Source organism: Phyllobates terribilis, unplaced genomic scaffold (assembly GCF_046119375.1).
Source record: "Phyllobates terribilis strain yellow unplaced genomic scaffold, ASM4611937v1 Scaffold_5__5_contigs__length_657084704, whole genome shotgun sequence".
NCBI classification, from domain to species: domain Eukaryota; kingdom Metazoa; phylum Chordata; class Amphibia; order Anura; family Dendrobatidae; genus Phyllobates; species Phyllobates terribilis.
Window position 1 is genome coordinate 220,929,407 of NW_027362765.1, and position 18,683 is coordinate 220,948,089.

Consider the following 18,683-nt stretch of genomic DNA (forward strand, 5'->3'; position numbering starts at 1 on the left):
ACCGGTTCAGTATACAGAATAGCCGCCCCCCTTCTAGTGGGACATGAAAGTTTGGTTAATCTGTACCAAAAGATTCTTGATGTTTTAGTAAGAAGATACCATGAGAATTATGTAAGAGGTCAGTTGATTTTATACTGGTCCACGTTTATATAGATGACTCCGACTGGTCAGCTTCGTCATTATGAATCTTTCCAAGCTGATGACCCAACACCTCCAGCCCTATAAATTCTTCTTTACCCTCTGGACCATCAGTGATACCATAAGATAAAATTGAATATGAGGCAATTCAGAATCGAATTTGGGAAGATATTGCGTCATATCAGACCAATGGGATTTACGGAATTTGCTATATATATATATATATATATATATATATATATATATAGTACAGACCAAAAGTTTGGACACACCTTCTCATTTAAAGATTTTTCTGTATTTTCATGACTATGAAAATTGTACATTCACACTGAAGGCATCAAAACTATGAATTAACACATGTGGAATTATATACTTAACAAAAAAGTGTGAAACAACTGAAAATATGTCTTACACTCTAGGTTCTTCAAAGTAGAAAGCTGCTTTTTTCTTGCCATAATACAAATTCTAACAGTCTATTTTGTAGGACTATCAGCTGTGTATCCACCTGACTTCAGTACAACAAAACTGATGGTCCCAACCAATTTATAAGGCAAGAAATCCGACTTATTAAACCTGACAGGGCACACCTGTGAAGTGAAAACCATTTCCGGTGACTACCTCTTGAAGCTCATCAAGAGAATGCCAAGAGTGTGCAAAGCAGTCATCAAAGCAAAAGGTGGCTACTTTGAAGAACCTAGAATATAAGACATATTTTCAGTTGTTTCACACTTTTTTGTTAAGTATATAATTCCACATGTGTTAATTCATAGTTTTGATGCCTTCAGTGTGAATGTACAATTTTCATAGTCATGAAAATACAGAAAAATCTTTAAATGAGAAGGTGTGTCCAAACTTTTGGTCTGTACTGTATATATCTATATATATATCTACATATTCAGTAGTTGTATCATAGCAGCACATAGACAGGACCTAGGATGCCAGCAGTTCAGCTGCAGAGCCTATTAGCTTGATTGCAGTCATTCTGAGTCCCTGCAATCCAGATGAGGCTGTTAACCTCTTGCAGCCTGCTGGGGTACAGTGGGGAAGCTGGATGAATCAGCAGGGGACAGTCCATGACATCAGATGCCACAGCAGCACAGCTCTGGATAGGGCACTGACCCTGCACATGCACTAGGTGGGGCATCTTGTATATATGTTGCTCTCCAGAATACACACTAAAAAATATTTTTTTCTTTCTCTGGAGGCTGGATCTGTCTACTGTGCCCAGCCTCCCTTCTCCCTCCCTCTCTCTCACCCTCCCTCTCTCCTTTCTCTTTCTCTCTCTCTGCTCCTGCCTCCTTGTTTTCCTGCACTGCCCAACCTCTTCTGCTAGCATTACCTTTTGCAGTGTCTCTGTGCTGCATTAAAGCTGCTTTATTCATTTTAAAGGAGAGGATTTGGGCTGCATAGTAGGCATAGTCACCATAAGCCTCTGCAGGGTTTTCTTCACTGCTCCCATTTGCCACATTGCCATTGCTCATTTTGCTATGCTCTGCATGTGGAGGATGTATTAGAAGAGATCTATGGCTCGCTGAAGGGAAACCCACCCGTAGCCCTCTCTCTCTGCTGACAGGTAAGTGACAGCGCTTTCTGTGGGGTGTAAACGGTTAATCAGTTGCTGTCACATACATAGAGCATGTGTCATTTTGCAGAGTCCTGCTTTAACCCCTTACGGCGCAGGCCTCTCTGCTGACTGGCCTTTTTTTTTTTTATATGGGTCGGTTGTTGGTCCAATGTGAACGTTAGCGAACACACGTAATAAGAATTAACCGCTATACAGAGAATAAAAGTACTCTTTATTTTTCTGCTTAATTAGTCGAAAAATGTGAATGATAATTTCTCGAATCGTTGTGAACCTCGTTCACGTAAACAGGCGTGTTGTGATCATAACGATATTTCGAACTCACCGATTATCCTAAAGTGTTTGTATGGGGGCACACAGTGGCTGGATCCATCGCCACAGTCCCCTTTTAACCACCACCCCTCCACCACCCTGGATTCTGCACATCACAAGCCGTCAGATAATCCAGTACACATCTGTCTGAGGCTGCAGTGCATGCACACTCAGATGTGTCATTCTACACCATCCATGTCACCTACTTGCTACCTGCTGCCACTTTACTGTTTTTCTAAGAATCTGGGCTGTTTCATTAAGAATCTGCCATTTTTACTGATACTGTATTATTGTACAACCACACAATGTACAGGGATCATCTGTGAACACACATGCACACACCTATCGATGTGCAGAGGTACATACACACCCTTCCTATATGGTGATTATACAAACACAATAGGTACGATGACACAAATCTACATGGAAAGCCCACATATGCCATGCCTAGTGCCTTCCTGCCCATTGATCGGTTCACACACCTTCATTATCAAGTCATTAGATTACACATTCCTGTGTGTAGAATTCCACACCCATAGAGTCAGCGACACACACGGTGTACATGAACACGTTACACACCTGTATGCATGCCCTATTGCACAGCGATCATGCACACACAGACACACATATAATCTCCCAACCACTCCCTGTGCAATCTGGAGAGAAGGAGAGAGATATTCTTTGTACACATAGGGTGTGACACATGCAACCTAATTTCCTTGCACAACGCAATCCGGTCATAATATGTTAATAAATTGTATCCTTTCTTAATACAATGAATCTATTTATTCTGCATTAATAGTATGAAGCTGCCTTATAGCACACATGCCATATTAATATCAAGGACATACCGTATATATTGGGGACATACACATATATTTATGTTCAGTAATTATCAACATGGATATTAATACCAATTAATGTATAAGTACACACAGTATAAGATGACCAATATTCGTTAATAATAGTAATTATAATGCCCAATAAATCAGGATTTTGTCATTTGCCCTAGAAAATTATTCTAAATGATAGTAATGTATTAAGTTCCATATATTGAATATTTAGAATACAATATTTAATATACATATTACAATTCATGTATTCTATTTTATAGCTCCATGTTAAATTTGCCATAATTCCATTTTAATACTATAAAGGACATTGGATATTCAGTGAAATAGATTAATATCATATTCCCATTTTCTGACAATATTTTTCAATTTATACCCATTCTGATTGATGGCTATTGATAGTATAAATATATTTTTGGGATGGGAGGGTGTTGTGTGGTTTAGGGGAATCTAAGCGGATATAGAAGGATCCTTCGATTTGGGAATTTCATTATAATACATACCGCTGCCACCAGCACAGCTCCTGTCTGTAAAGAAGGCAGCCATATATTCAAACCAGTGGATGTCTATGCAGCTTAATAGCCTTCATGCAATGTTTAAAGGGGTTTTCCACATTTTTCGTCTCACCTATTCTAAGTCTTAGGAAACATTAATTTTCTTATACACTTATATTATCAAAAGCGCCTTGTTCTGGCCGTGTACCACCTGACCTGTGACATCATCATTTCTTCTTGCTCTAGTGACGTCCTGTATATGATCACTTGATTGAAGAGCTGATAGTCCCAGTCCAGTATACAGGTTATGACTGTTTCTGGATAGGGGGTGTAGTTTTACTGCAGTGAACACACATGTGGGGTCCTTACTGTACTCTGTTCCATTCTTCTCAGGAATTGGATGGAGGAGTCTTCTGCATACTGACTACAGCATGCAGTGCACTGTGGGAACTGTAGTTTCAGCTTTAGGTCAGTAGATTCCTATGAAGCTGACAGTTCAGGTCCTTAGACCTGCACTCTGGTCAGGACTTGCATCTGTAATATGGATGCAGAAATGCTCCTGTGAAATTGGCCTTAAATATGTGGGAACTATTTTTTTCCATGCAAAAATAGTCTCAGTATGTTGGGTATAATTCAAGAATGTTCTTTTTGCTCCTTGGCCTTTAGGGTTAGATCAGGTGCCATGTTTACTGGTCTCATTGGGTTTGGCCTCACCTGCTGATGCAAAGCCAGACACACTAAACCACACTGGGTGGAAGCTTTGGGGTGTACGCCCCTCTACTCAGGTCACCCCAACCCCCAGGATCGAAGCCATGAGGTCAGGTTAAGTTTGAAAGCTCGAGGTGCAGAAATGGACAGCGTGGGGTGCCTGAACTAAATGGGTGTAAAACTCCAACTTGAGTTTAATGGCAGATTTGCGTTCACTTCTCTTTTTCACTTTTTAAACACAAATACATTCTGGAGCTTTTTGGCTAGATTGGGGAATTCTGGGCAAAGGTCCAATCTGTATTTACACTGTAAACACCTTCACTATTTATTTCCATTGTTTTCCCTGTGTGTCGCTATTTGCATGTGTGTCTGTCATGAGGACTCCTCCAGGATGTAGTTCCATTATTGGTTCCCTCCTGATCGGTCTAGGGGAGAACTGTGTGGAGATCAGGTTCTACTTTCCCCTGCAAACCACCGACTCTCCTCCTCCGAGATGAGAGCCGACTCTGACTGAGATCATAGTTCTCTGGGCTGTCAGCTCCGTTGGATGCTGGGAGCACAACTAGATCTCCCTAAACTACGGTTATAGGAAGCCACAGATCCATGGCCCTCTGGTCCAGAGTCATGCAGAAAAGGTTACTGGGTACCGTTCTCCTTTCAGAGTGGGCTGCGATAGACCACATACTTGTGCAGTACATTTTTCAGGGCATTCAGGTGGAGAACACGATCTTGGGCTTTCAATTAAAGGTGTTGTCCACTACTAGGACAACCTCTTCTCATACCCCACGCTTGGCCCCAATAAAATAAAAAAGCCTATACTCGCCTCCTGTGCCGGCGCCATTCCAGCGCTGTCTGCACTCGCTCTCCCAGGGCTATCGTGTGGTTGTTGTGACACGTGAACTTGGCGCCCAATCCGCGCTGGCGTCACTGTCCCTGCCTTCGTACAATTTGAACGTGAAGAGGAAGTCAGAGATCAGCTGCAGCCTGGTCTTCCTCTTCATGTTCAAAACGTACGGAGGTGGGTACAGTGACGCCAGCGCGGATTGGGCACTGGGGTCACGTGCTACCACAACCGCATGAGAGCCCCGGGACCGCCTGTGCTGACACTGCTGGAACAGCGTCGGCATAGGAGGTGAATACAAGCTATTTTATTTTTTCGGGGCCAAGCGTGGGGTATGAGAAGGAGTTGTCCTAGTAGTGGACAACCCCTTAAAGAAAAAAAAATTAGGTATGTGCTTTTGCTACGTTATTATTTTTTGGGGGTATGGGTTGGGATGGGGTTGGACAACCACTTTAGTTGATCCCAATTGGTACTTACACAGTAATTCAGTAATTATTGACAAGATAATTGATCATAGGGACTTCCTATAATGCTATTCCCCCCTCATTACTTTTTTTTGGAGGGGTTCTATTAGCTGAAAATGGGTTGCAATAATATTAATAATCATAACAACAATACTGCAGTGATGTAAAATGTTATCTTATAATGATCTGGGGAACCTGTCCTCGGATTCATGCTGCTCGAGCCATGAGCAGACTGAATCTCAAGATGTGTTCCCTTTAAATCCTGTAGTAGTACTGTGTGGATAGCTGGGAAGAATTTATAGGGGTTTAAAGTAATTGAATCCCTCAAATGTGCTTCGATATCATTGTACAGTGATTACCCAGCGCTGAGCTATTGGTTTCTTTGCTAGAATAACTAGAGGAACTGTCAGAGGTTAATATAGCATCTGCTGTTTGATTGTCTCTGCTATGCAGGCCTAGCTGCCTGCAGCTGAGGTCACAAGGCCCAAACACAACATCAGCCATATTTAAATATCCCCTCCAGCAAAAAAGAATCCATTGGTATTTTTAAGTTGGTTTGACAGCAAAAGGCGTGATTATTGCTGCTCCTGAGAGGGCGGGAAAAAAAAACAGATCAGGAGTTGGGATGGAGTCATGTAGATTATTATATTGGGAAGGGTTATGTCTGAAAGGCATTTTTGTAATCTGCAATTCTGGCTCTCTGTGCTTTGTTGAAAGAGTTTTTCACTGTGCAAATAAAAGAACATTTACACAAGATAAACTACTCATCCGACTATTCAACTCGGGGTCAGGAGCGTGGAAAGGGTTAAAGGGGCCGACTGCACTGTCTATGTGTTCTGTGTGTTTGTACAGATATCACAGTACTGATTTTTTTTCCAGCTACAGCAAAAAAAAAAAAAAGTGTAAGAGAAGCTGGTGTAAATACATTCAAAGAAAAGCTGAGGGCAACTGCATAACTAGCAATTGCATGTTATATCGCAGAACTATTCCGGGTGTGGTGACATATGTCCGCCATGCACGTAACATAACTGGTCACAAACCAGAGTCCCTCACTAACATGGATGCATGAAACCTCAGTTGGTAGAGACACCTTTGCCAGTGCTTGTCTCATGGGGAAAAATGGATTGTACAAGTAGAAACGAGCAGTTTCGGGCGATATTGATCTGATGTGCATGTCCAGATTTATAATCCCCTGTAGTCGCCCTACAGTGGTACATTGTGGTGTTTTAAGGGAACCATGCATTTTAAAGGAATACATGCAGTCTGATCTGTAGATAGCACTGTATAAAGTAGGAGTAGCTGAGAAGATTGATATATTGATATATGACTTTGTTGGAAAAGATTTAGTATAACTTGTATTTTATTCATTGAAATCCCTGGTTGTATGCATATGAGTCCAGTGGGCGGTCCTACTAGTGATTGACAGCAAACTGCATGCACAGCCATACTAGGAAGACTGTCAATCACTCAGTAGAGCCGCCCACTGGACTTATAGATACAAACACCAGTTTATTCAATGATTAAAATGCAAGTTTTACTGAAAATTTTCCCCAATGTATACCAATATACCAATCTGATCAGCTTCTCCTACTCTATGACCTCCTACCTGCAAATCATATACCATTGTCAACACACAGGTTCCCTTCCAGGCACTTTGTGCTGAGGTTTTCATTGTATTCTGACGCGTATTTAAAAACAACACAAAAAAACGACAGACTGTCATAACTGACATCAGTATTTTCCTGACAAGACCAGTAATAAACATTTATGATGTATTGATAGGATAGTCATTGTTTGGAAGGAGTCCAACTAATGGGACTTATCCCAAAGTCTTCTATTCCTGGCATGGAAAGTGGATGTGCAAATAGGATCACTCTGAGAATAAGAACAAAGTAGGGTAGGAATGGTTGGATTATCCATTATCAGACAATAATTGAATATCCTATCAATATGCCGTAAAAGTATTTACTGGGAAAACCCCTAAAATAACTTCAAACTAGGTATCAAAGAGATATTCTGACAGTAGACACATTTACTGTGGATAAGAGAGAGGATCATAACTGTTAATAATATAATAATCTTTATTTTTTATATAGTGCTAACATATTCTGCAGAGTTTTACATACATTATCGTTGCTGTCCCCATTGGGGCTCACAATCTAGATTCCCTATCAGTATGTCTTTAGAATGTGGGAGGAAACCGGAGGAAACCCACGCAAACACGTGGAGAACATACAAACTCCTTGCAGATGTTGTCCTTGGTGGGATTTGAACCCAGGACCCCAGCGCTGCAAAGCTGCAGTGCTAACCACTGCGCCACCGTGCCGCCCTAACTGTTGCCAAAGGATGGGATTGCAAACTCTATTTTGGCAATCAAGGGAGACCTATGGTAGTTTCATGTAAGAGGAGAGTAGAAAGCTGGCCATACTTGCTTGGATATTTATGTAAAGCTAGCCATACACATGAGGTAGCTGTCAAACAAACATTAATTTGGCCAAGAGCTGACTTCCCATACACAAGCCCTTTGCAAATCTGACAATAGCTTATGTCCAGGGGCGGGCTGGGCCGAGGGGCAGAGGGGCAAATGCCCCCTAGCTGTCCCCTAAAAACTGAAAGACCAGCCGTTGAAATCCTAATCTTGCCCAATTCTGCTGCCAGAGGAGAACTGTGAGATCCCAATACACATCAGCTGGTTGGCTGGACCCACCAAGATCAGCGGGTTCGACCGATTTATGGGGGCCTTAACTCCCAAATAATTTAGAAAGAGCTGCGGACATACGTCTATTCTCATATGCAGCCACATTAGGCCTCTTTAGATGAGGATCAGTAAACCAAATTTTCTCATTACATATACACAGTAGGTGCAATAACCCTTTAAAGCAAATGTATACTGGTTTTCATGGTGCTTTTATTGATAAATATTTTCAAAAACAAGAAAACCTCCAGAATAAATACCATACCTAGAGTACAGTCATGGCCAAAAGTTTTGAGAATGACACCAAAATTATATTTTCACATGATCTGCTGGCCTCTGGTTTTTATTAGTGTTTGTCTGATGTTTATATCACATACAGAAATATAATTGCAATCATATTATGAGTACCAATAGGTTATATTGACAGTTAGAATGAGTTAATGCAGCAAGTCAATATTTGCAGTGTTGCCCCTTCTTCTTCAAGACCTCTGTAATTCTCCCTGGCATGCTCTCAATCAACTTTTGGACCAAATCCTGACTGATAGCAGTCCATTCTTGCATAATCAATGCTTGCATTTTGCCAGAATTTGTTGGTTTTTGTTTGTCCACCCGTCTCTTGATGATTGACCACAAGTTCTCAATGGGATTAAGATCTGGGGAGTTCCCAGGCCATGGACCCAAAATCTCTATGTTTTGTTCCATGAGCCATTTAGTTATCACCTTTGCTTTATGGCAAGGTGCTCCATCATGCTGGAAAAGGCATTGATGGGCGCCAAACTGCTCTTGACGGTTGGGAGAAGTTGCTCTTGGAGGACATTCTGGTACCATTCTTTATTCATGGCTGTGTTTTTAGGCAAGACTGTGAGTGAGCCGATTCCCTTGGCTGAGAAGCAACCCCACACATGAATGGTTTCAGGATGCTTTACAGTTGGCATGAGACAAGACTGGTGGTAGCGCTCACCTCTTCTTCTCCGAATAAGCTGTTTTCCAGATGTCCCAAACAATCGAAAAGGGGATTCATGAGAGAAAATGACTTTGCCCCAGTCCTCAGCAGTCCACTCCCTGTACCTTTTGCAGAATATCAGTCGGTCCCTGATGTTTATTCTGGAGAGAAGTGGCTTCTTTGCTGCCCTCCTTGAAACCAGCCCTTGCTCAAAGAGTCTCCGCCTCACAGTGCGTGCAGAAGCACTCACACCAGCCTGCTGCCATTCCTGAGCAAGCTCAGCACTGCTGGTAGTCCGATCCCGCAGCTGAAACAGTTTTAAGATACGGTCCTGGCGCTTGCTGGTCTTTCTTGGGCGCCCTGGAGCCTTTTTGACAACATGGAAGCTCTCTCCTTGAAGTTCTTGATGATGCGATAGATTGTTGACTGAGGTGCAATCTTTGTAGCTGCGATACTCTTCCCTGTTAGGCCATTTTTGTGCAGTGCAATGATGGCTGCACGTGTTTCTTTAGAGATAACCATGGTTAACTGAAGAGAAACAATAATACCAAGAACCAGCCTCCTTTAAAGTGTCCAGTGATGTCATTCTTACTTAATCATGACTGATTGATCGCCATCCCTGTCCTCATCAACACCCACACCTGTGTTAATGGATCAATCACTAAAACAATGTTAGCTGCTCCTTTTAAGGCAGGACTGCAATGATGTTGAAATGTGTTTTGGGGGTTAAAGTTCATTTTCTGGGCAAATATTGACTTTGCAAGTACAGTAATTGCTGTTAAGCTGATCACTCTTTGACATTCAGGAGTATATGCAAATTGCCATTACAAAAAATGAAGCAGTAAACTTTGGAAAAATTACTATTTGTCTCATTCTCAATACTTTTGGCCATGACTGTATGTTGTGTTTTAAAAGGAAAAAACTCCTCCGACCCTAAAAGGTCACTAAAACCAAACTCACTGTATATACTGCATTTCATATTGCACAAAACTTAAATGTAACATTAAAATGCATTCAAAATGGTAAAAAAACGCAATGAAAAACTACAGAAAATTCCAGAAAAACATTGAAGAATAGCCGTCGTTTTAATTTTTATTTCATAAATCAATAATACGTGAAATAAGAAACTTTGTAATAGATCTTATCAGAAAAGTCTGCTTCTTTCTCTGCCAAAATTCATCATTCCTTATCAAAATTCTCAATTCTGAGGTAAAATCTATGTTCAGTGAAGACAGACTTTCCCATTACTGAGATAGGAGATGACAGCTGCTACTGATACAATTCTATGTAGATAGAAGGGAGTGGAGGAGGGAGGAGCTCTGACTCTAGCTCCTCCCTCCCATCTATGTAACGTGGCACATGACAGTAGCCGTGGGCGAGGTGCTCTTCTCTTGCACCCCGGCGTGTTACATGAAACTGGGGGTCCAAGCTGGGTGTGTGGACTTGTGATGTGAGGGTGCTACGCCTGTACAGGCCGCATGTAACTGATGTTGATGGTTTGCCAGGACCAAGTGTTGGACAGTTCAATGAGGGAGACCACCATTTGAAAATAAACTTTTTACTGAACGGGAACTTGGTAGGGAGTATATACAAAGATAGCGGGTTCACAGTCTTATGAACGTTTCCTTTACAACTAGAAAAATTTTCCACACAGTTTCCCTTCTTCTTTTTTTTATATTGTTCTCCTTTCTTTACTCTTTCTCTTTACTTTCTCTACTTGTCCTCTGTCTCCACTGTTTCTCACTACTTCACCACAACCCAGCTTGACTTTACAGTCCTGCTTAGCAAGAGTCCTTTCCGCGTCCTCTTTCCCCTTAGGGTGCCAGTATGGCCAGACTTAGCTTCAAGCTCTCTGACACTCTGGAACTCCTGCCCTTCACTTTGTACTCGTCTCACGTTACCTTCAATAGTTATAAACTCTGGACCTTACTGCCATGTGTCCTCTCCCAGGATCCGTCTCTGATCGATCACTCTCTTAGTTAGTTCTGCTCCAGATCTCGCTAACTCTTTCCTTTGGTTTCCTCACTTTAGAGACACCTCTGAATGTGCCATTGCTCACAATGGACCTTATGTCCTCTTTCTATGCACTCCAGGCCCTATCTGACTCTCTGACAGGAAATTGTCACTTTCCCTTCTACTTAGCCCCTCCCACTCTGGGCTAGTCACAAACATTAACTCTCACTATCCCTACTGTCAAACTACACACATTATCAATATTACTAATACCTTTAACGTAGATCATATTTCACATTACACATCACATTTCACATTACACCAAATAACATCTAAACTTGTTTCTTCAAGGTGGAACATGAATACATAGATAGAATTGTATCAATAGCAACTGTCGTCTCTCAGTAATGGGAAAGCCTGTCTTCCCTGAATACAGATTTTACCTCAGAATTGAGAATTTTGATAATGACTGATCAATTCTGGCAGAGAAAGAAGCAGACTTATCTGATAAGATATATTACAAAGATTCTTATTTTCACTTTTACAATTAATTTATGAAATAAAAATTAAAACAACGATTACTCTTTAAGTGTGAATCCAGCCTAAAGACGATGTATACTGTATACTTTAGACAAACCATATCCATATTCCTTTAAGGGGTTGTCCAAGCTTGGGATAAAAGTCTGCAATCACTCTATGTGAGTGCAGAATGCAGATTCGTGATAGTGTGTGGTGCGCACGATGTCACAATTCCCCTGTGAGAGTGGGCGGCTATGTGACTGCATGTATGCGATTTACATACTTGGGGTCACGTGCCAACTAGACTCATCCGGCTTCTCTTAAATCACTTCTATTGAGAGAAGCCCAACAAGTCAAGTTGGCACTTGACAGCAAGTATGCAAATCGCATACATGTGGTCACGTGACCACCGATTAGCATGAGGAAGACTGAGTAATTCAAGACTGTAGACTTTTGTCCCAAGCCTAGACAACCCCTTTAATAAAGCATATGTAGTAGCAAATGCATAATGTTGCTGTAAAGAGTTTCTCCGAGGGCGCAGTTAATCTATACGTTAAACAAATAAGACATTGATTTCAATGGTGGCCCAGTAATGCTTCATTACCTACAGGGGTATTGGAATACTCCCACACACAGATCATGGTCCAGGGATCTACATCGTAAGGGGTTGTTGTACATATAAGAGATCCTTTTAAATGCTTTGTCAATCTGCGACACATAAACAATATGGTAACACGTTGCATTAAAGATTTCTTTAACTAATATTTTTAGCATTTACCCTCATACCTATTTTTCAACTGTCAAGGAACCATAAGTCCCAGCACACACTGCAAGTAAGTGAGGTTTGCCTCAGTCCTGATGGGTTTTAGATTATAAAAAAACAAAAAACACTGTCTAAACTAAAATATGACATCCCACACAGGTCCAGGAATAGCGACCTGATTACAGACCTCTAAAGAAAATTGTTTATTTTTTGTCCTACAGTACTCTTTATATTCTACTACCTGCTATATGACATGCCATTGCATATGGTAAAAACAACTAATGAGACCATGTACTATTTCACCACCTATGTACAGATTTCCACTTATCAAATGACTGATCCCATAGAATGATACAATATGAAGTTTAGTTTTGGAAGAAATTATACTTTCAAGAGCAGAAAGACCTATTTGTAGAAAGAAGCAAATCAATTTGATACATATCATATTTGTGTCAAATCATCTGAAATTCGAAGGTCCCAGCAAATTCGAACTATTTACTATTTGATTTGCACAAATAAAAAAAAAAGTGCCCACCACCTTTGAAGATTGCATCAGCCACAGAAGGCTTACATGAACATGATGTCATTCATAATGCACTAGAAAGCAGCAGCAAGGCAGCACAAAATAGTTTATAAAAAAAAATATCTGAAATCAATGTTAGTCAGAGAGAGTGTTCTTGTTTGTCACAAGCAACTGTACTGAGTGTTTGCATTTCTTGTGCAATATGTTATGTGAAGAGAGTAACAATTCTTTTTTTAAATATAAAAGAAAATTGCACAAAATCCAGAAATGTAACTGTAAGTTTAAATTTAACCTTAAAAAGTGTGCGTGTTACACCCAATTTTTTTTTACTCATCTGTTTTACTTCTCTAATTTTACATCTGTATACTCCACACCAGTCTAGTATACCGCTGTGTTTCAGATGCTGGGTTTTGGATGTGTATCTACCTAGCATTTCTTTTTAATGAATTTTTAGGTAAAGAATTGAAATTTATTAAGTGAAAAAAAGTTGACAATTAACTGTGCATGTCTGTTTTTGCACACCTGTATTACTAATCCAATGTAATACCCATCTATGCTACATTTATGCTAATGCCTGCTGCCACATTTTGCTTTCTGTACGTCTACCAACCTACTTACCGTAGTATTTGCTGTTTCATATTTTTTTTGGCAAGGGTTGAATAATTGGGATTGAAAAGATTGTCAAAACTGAATTGTAGTGGTAAATGTATAGTAGAATAAAAAATAGCAATGACAATGGACGAGGAAGTGTAAAATAAATAGACTCATATCATGGCTAAGAATGTCAAAGCCACTAGCAGCAGGAGCACCATCATCACACCTGGCACCAACTGTGCGGGTAGGTGTACTACCAAGCACAGGTCATAGTTGGCTTTTTTTGTCTCTGGCAAGCATATTAGTGGGCAGGAAGCAGAGGGTACTATGGAACACATGGCACATCACTCGTCTCAGTCACAGCAGGATGATGTTATTTCTGTCAGCGACACCTTCAGTTTGAGTCAGCATTCTGCACGGAATGGTCATGTAATACAGAAGAACAAGCTGAATAAAAACAATTGCCTCTTAGCGATTTTAACATATCAAGAAAAGTGGATGTGACTTCATGAAAACTCATATGCACTGTGTATTTAAAGATGCTTTTGAATTGTGCATGTTTTGGTGCATTTACTCATGTACGGTATATAGTGCAGTTGCTACACTAAAAAATGCATTTTAAAAACTGCTTAAAGTCTGCACTAAAAATGCAGAAGAAAAAAATAAATGGGAAAACGTAGCAAAAAAAAAAAATGCAATAATTAGAGCAGATTGCTATTTTTTTATTTTGGTGCGGACACCTGTAGAAAAACAGTAGTGTAAAAAGAGCATTTTTCACATGTGAATATGGCAATAGCGTGGTTTCACATTTGAAGCTGTGTTCTGGTGTTGATGCTTTTTAAAGCAAAAACACTGGGGCCAACAACATGAGTACATAAAAAATGTTTGGAAAAAACAGTCCGTATTTTTCGGACTATAAGACCATAAGATGCACCTAGGTTTTAGAGGAGGAAAATAGAAAAAAAAATATTTAAGCAAAAACTGTGGTCATGATGCCCTGTTATAGGGGAGGGAGTCTGCTGCCGATGCTGGTATTGTGGTAATGTCCCCCAATTCTGTTAATATCCTCCATCCTGGTATGTATGGCCCCTCTTTCCTGATATATTTGGCCCCCATCCCATCTTGGTATACGTGGGCATCATCCCCATCCTGGAATGCATGACACCCCTTGATCCCCCATCCTGGTATTCATTGCACCCCTTTGATCTACCATCCTGGTATGCATGGCACCCCCTGATCCCCATCCTAGTTTTCATGGCACTCCTTGATCACCCATCCTGGTATGCATGGCACTCCTTTATCTCCCATCCTGGTATGCATGGCACCGCTTGATCAACCATCCTGGTATGCATGGCACCCCTTGATCCCCCATTCTGGTATGTATGGCTCCCCTTGAGCCCCCATCCAGGTATGCATGGCACCCCTTGATCACACATCCTGGTATTTATGGCCCCCCTCATCACCATCCTGGTATGCATGGCACCCCTTGATTCCCCCATCCTGGTATGCATGGCACCCCTTGATACCCCATCCTGGTGTGCATGGCACCACCTGATCCCCATCCTGGTATGCATGGCACCCCCCTGATCCCCATCCTGGTATGTATGGCACCCCTTGATCACCCATCCTGGTATGTATGGCATCCCTTGAGCCCCCATCCTGGTATGTATGGTACCCTTTGAGCCCCCATCTTGGTATACTTGGCACCACTTGAGCCCCCATCCTGGTATGCATGGCACCCCTTGAGCCCCCATCCTGGTATGCATGGCACCCCTTGATTCCCCCATCCTGGTATTCATGGCACCTCTTGATTCCCCCATCCTGGTATTCATGGCACCCCTTGAGCCCCCATCCTGGTATGTATAGCACCCCTTGATCACCCATCCTGGTATGCATGGCACCCCTTGAGCCCCCATCCTGATATGCTTGGCACCCCTTGAGCCCCGATCCTGGTGTGGCACCCCAGGAGTCCGGTTGCCACAGTGGCATTGCCTCCCTCGCAAGGGGTGATGCCATGCCTGGAAGCAAGGAGGGTTCCCCTAGTCAGGTATTCCAGCATACAACACTTTCCTGGCTCCAGACCAGCAAGGGGTGCTCCTCCCCTTAGCAACTTTAATATGGAGGCTCGGTTAGTTAGAGTTAGTGAGAGGAGTTGAAGACAGGACAGCGACAAGGAAAGACCTGGGGAGTGGAGCTATAAGCCAGCTCACCCCAGAGGAGAGAAGCGCAGAAGAACCGGACACCGGAGTCCGAGGTTGTGGGGCACTGAAGGCCCAGCAGCAGAAACCGGAGGCCGGAGACTGCAGGTCTCCTGGCCCCATCAGACGCCCGGCGACACAGCAGCACCATAGGGCCCAGCACCGCCACGTGGGAGCGACACATAAGGAAGGCCTGAGCTGCTTGCCATACGGGTGAGGAACAGATGTTTTACTCAGGGACGAGGGCTGCAGCATAGCTACAAGCAGCAGGGCCAAAAGAGTTTAGTGCAGAGGTAAGGCCTACAACTTCACCTGGCGAGGTGGATTCCCAACTTGCTTCCAGGCCGCCCGGACCTCTACTACCAGCTAGTACCCGTGCCCCGGTCTGATTAACAACTGCAAGTAAAGATAAGGGGAAACCGCCATTAAGCTGTGGACTGGTCATTATCTGCGCCATCACCTGCACTACACCGCACCAACAACATCTACCCTGTAGTATCACTAGATTTACTGCCCTGGAGCTTAGCTCTGCCTGTGGAGAGCTGAACTAACTCTGCTGCATCACCATCAGCTCCAGAGGATCTGCACCGCAGCGGCGGCCCCATATAGTCACATACCACAGGTGGCGTCACGAACGTTATCTATAAAAACTTTATTCCCTTTTATTTTCCCCTTTTATTGACCGCCCTGGGTCACAGACTGGGTCACTGCCACTGTGACATCCCCAGCACCGACCGGCCCGGCTGCCGAGTACCCCACGGCCCAGGGGGCGCGTCACTGGTGTGCTTGACACCCCTTGAGCCCCCATCTTGGTATGCTTGGCACCCCTTGAGCCCCCATTCTGGTATGCATAGCACCCCTTGATCACCCATCCTGGTATGCATGGAACTCGTTGAGCCCCCATCCTGGTAAGCTTGGCACCCCTTGAGCCCCCATCCTGGTATGCTTGGCACCCCTTGAGCCCCCATCCTGCTGCCCACAAAAAAAAATAAACAATCATACTCACCTCCTCTATCCTCCCGCCCTGTCCCGCTCTGCTGCTGACACTCTCATTGTGTGAGCCGCGCATGGCAGGGCGCGCATGGAGTTCCTGCCATGCGCCCTCACACAGTGTGAGAGCGCGCACACTGTACCGCTACATCTTTATCGTGGGCACATAGCCTAAAAAGTAAAATAAAATGGTCTCCTGCATCATTTTCATAACCAGCAGAGGGAAAGCCGATCGCTGGGAGCTGATATTATTAGTAGCCGGGGAAGGGGCCATTAGCCAAAATGCTCCCTGGCTATTAATAACAGCCCACAGCTATTTGCTTAGCTTTTACTGGCTAGATTACAGGGGGACCCCAGAAAAAAATTGACGTAGGGTCCTCCAATAAAATGTAACCAGAAAAGGCTAAACAGACAGCTGCGGGCTGATATTAATAGTCATGGAAGGGGCCATGGATCGTGGCTAATAATATCAGCTCTCGGCAGTCCCAGAAATGGCGCATCCATAAGATGCGCCAAATCTGGTGCTTAGCCTCTGCTCTTCCCACTGCCGTGTAACGGTGGCGAGTGGGGTAATAGGGTTGGGGTTCTTGTCAGCCTTGTATTGGCGGCTGACATGAAGCCCAGATAAGTGATGGAGGGCGTCTTCTTCCCCGGCCCGGGTACCATTCTTTCTGCATTTTTGCGGCATTTTTGTGGCGTATTTGACTCATTAACTTGAATTGAGTCAGTCAAATACGCAGCAAACAACCGCAGCAAATCCACAAATATATTTATACCTGTGGGTTTGCTGTGGTTCAATTGAACTCAATGGGCGGGAAACGCTGCAGAAAAGCTCCAAAGAATGGACATGCTGCGGATTTAAACGCAATGAGAATCCTGTCAGGAAAATTCCTGATCATGTGCACAGCACTTCAGGATTATTGCATTAACTGGCACACGGATTACCTAGCGTTTTTGGTGCATTTCCGCTCAGAAAAAACACTGAGAAAACGCATCAAAAATGCACAGTGTGCACATAGCCTAAGAAGGGTAACTTGACAACAATATAATCACAGAGTGTCCCCAAATGATCTGTGGTACTCTATGGAGGAACCTGACAGTACGGTCTCATTCACATGTTCCATTTTTCCACATACAAGAAAAACTGACCTATTATTCTGATTAGACTTTGATCAGAATGCGTTCCGAGGGTCATCTGTTATGCTCGTATGTGGAGAAATGACATCTTCTCCATTCTAACAGTCCGTGAAAATCGGTCATCCGAGTGTGGTCCAATTTTTCACGGACCCATTAACTTGCATTGCCGAATTTGATCTGACCCTCTGATCAAAATCGGACATGGCTCCACGATTTAAAAATCACGGACGTGTGAACAGCTCCATAGATTATGACAGGTATGAGTGCTATCCGTGAAAAACATGGATAGAACTCATACGTGAAAATTGGAAGTGTGAATGAGCCAAAAGAGTTGGGTTTCCTTCAGTGTCACCATAAGAGAAGTCATTACACAGTGCTAATTCAAATCAATCGGTTGTTTGTGTAATGAAGAACAGGACTGGTTCTGCTGAGCAAGAGACACCTTTGTATCTGCTCCCCACTCTGGTCGTTAGATAAGAATCAAGGGGACTCTCTTCTATTAAAGCGGATGTCCCCTTTCAGAAAACTTTTCTCCATAGGCTCAGCTTATTGTAAATAATAACACTGAGCTTTATTTACCCTCCTCGGGTCTAGCGCTGTGCCTCCACTGCTGCCCCAGTCTCTGCTGTTTGGTTACAGTGGTGACGTCGCAGTAAGGCTATGTGCCCACAATGCAGAAATGCTGCAGATTCTTTCCGCATCAATCTGGCAGGAAAAACACATGCGGTTTTTACATGTGTTTTTCCTGCCAGGTAGAAGCGTTTGTCAAGCGTTTGTCAAGCATTTCTGCATGCGGGTTATCAAGCGCTTTCCAGGCGATTTTAGCATCACTTGGAAAAGTGCTTGACAACTTGGTCACACTATATAAATACATGCAACCGGCATGGATTTATATAGTGTGACCAAGTTAATAGTAAAAAAAAGATTAAAAATGGTAAAAAATAAATATTATACTCACCTTCTGATGGCCAGCGGTCG

At 42.8% G+C, this 18,683-nt stretch overlaps 1 protein-coding gene across 7 annotated transcripts in view; it reads left to right on the forward strand.

Annotated features, from left to right (window-relative positions):
* The first annotated feature begins 1,380 nt into the window (after positions 1 to 1,380).
* EPB41L1 (erythrocyte membrane protein band 4.1 like 1) overlaps positions 1,381 to 18,683 on the forward strand; it is a 159,021-nt gene continuing 141,718 nt past the window's right edge. For 3 of the 7 annotated variants that reach the window (XM_073683821.1, XM_073683826.1, XM_073683823.1), the window contains exon 1: positions 1,381 to 1,711. The gene's annotated coding sequence lies outside the window, so the exon portion shown is untranslated. The remainder of the gene's footprint in view (positions 1,712 to 18,683) is intronic. The other 4 variants (XM_073683824.1, XM_073683827.1, XM_073683828.1 and 1 more) reach the window with 3 other exon arrangements.